Source organism: Salvia miltiorrhiza, chromosome 5 (assembly GCF_028751815.1).
Source record: "Salvia miltiorrhiza cultivar Shanhuang (shh) chromosome 5, IMPLAD_Smil_shh, whole genome shotgun sequence".
NCBI lineage: Eukaryota > Viridiplantae > Streptophyta > Magnoliopsida > Lamiales > Lamiaceae > Salvia > Salvia miltiorrhiza.
In genome coordinates, this window is record NC_080391.1 from 14,481,596 (window position 1) to 14,483,411 (window position 1,816).

The following is a 1,816-nucleotide window of genomic DNA, read 5'->3' on the forward strand; positions in this document are numbered from 1 at the left end:
TAGATAATTTTTGAATTTTTCTATGTGAAGGGTAATATGGTAAGTATAGATAAATTTTGAGTTGTTGTTGTTTTTTTTTTTTTTTTTTAGTCTTAGTGATTAGTTTTTATTTTTACTATTTCAATTTGAACATTTTTGAAGTTTACTAAAATTATCTCGCCTATTTTTCAGTCGAACTTAGTGCTGAAGTGATCGTCTATGTGTCCAAATCCCTAATTACTAAAGCGAGATATCATAATTTCACATGGCCACTTCAGCATTAAATTTTAGAAAGCTTTGGATACTAGGACGGAATGATTAAGGGTTGAAAATGTATAGAGTTGTGCAAAATGCTCATGTTTGTTGAAACTTGAGATTTGTGGAGCTAAAGAGGGTAAAGCAGTCTCATAATCAAGAGTTTATTTCCAAAACGTACCTTAAAAAACATTCAATAAAGTATAGTATCAATCTAGAATCCAGTAGATGTAAGGATCAAACTAAAAAAACTGCTGATAATTATTTACAATAAAATAGAAATCATCCTAAAGAAAATAGAATGCAGAAGATGGCAGCCTCTTAATCTGAATATCGTACTAGTGCAATGACCGTCTCCACTATAGTCAGTAGCATGTGTTGTGATATCTTCAGATCATTGTCCTCGCCAATTCTTGTAGTTTTAAAGAGCCATGGCTACGATCACCTGCCAATGCACGCACAAACAAAATAATTTGGGCTTGAGCTAGGCCTGGACCAAATAGTAAAATGTATCTTGGATCAATACATCTACTGACCCAACACATGCTTAAAAGTCTGTCCATGGGCTTTATTTAATTTATGTGGGCTGGGTTCAATGTGTTACAATGCACATCAAACTATTGGGCTCAGATTAGATAGTACTCCATTTAGGAGTGTTTTCAACATTCACAATGTTTACATCTTTGAATATGTTTGGTTATCGACATATTCCTGGGCTAGCTAGAGCACATGTCAAAACTCTGTTTTCTTTTTGTTTGCTTTATTCCCAATAGCTATTTTTCCTGTTCAATATATTCTCCTCTATTAAAATGAGATATCTATCTACCTATTGAACTACTCCATTTGATAAGGTAGCATAATTCAGCATGTAACACTACTAAATACTATGCTCTAGTGAAACAGCGCGACGACGAGACTTCTAAAAATATGAAATTTCATATAAGTCGTAGCAACCAAAACTAAATGTTTTGTTTTCACGATATTTTTCCATAATTTGTTATCGTTTGTTATTTAATGCAGTTATTGAATCATGTTGTGTGTGAATTACCGCCAGAGCATCCTGTAGCTAATGTTAGGCTTCTTTGAGATTCGGTTGGTCTCACACCTCACTTCAGGTATATATGATCTTTCATACTGAATTAGATTATGGTATCGCATTGCATTATGAACTAATGTGGTATGTTATTAGGCTAACTTAGCTTATTCATATTATACATCTAATTGTCATTTCTGTCAGCTGTATGCTACTACTGGAAAATAAATGATTGATTCATGAAAATCATTTGAGGTGGCATTTGGACTGAAGCATGTAAACTCAAGGATTTGAAGTGAGTGGATACTGCATTAGAGTGGAATTGATATCTATCTGAGTCAGTCAAACAATAGTTTAAAATGAGTTTGAAGGATTTGATTTCTTTAGGGCATTTGGTTTGGTAGATGATATTGATAGGATTGGAGGGGTGATTAAATAATCCATCCAACTTGGGGTGATAAATAATCACTCAATTGGATGATCAAATGCGGGCCGGATTCCAATTATGCAAACCAAATAGTATTTGATTAAGGTGGATTATTTTATCAA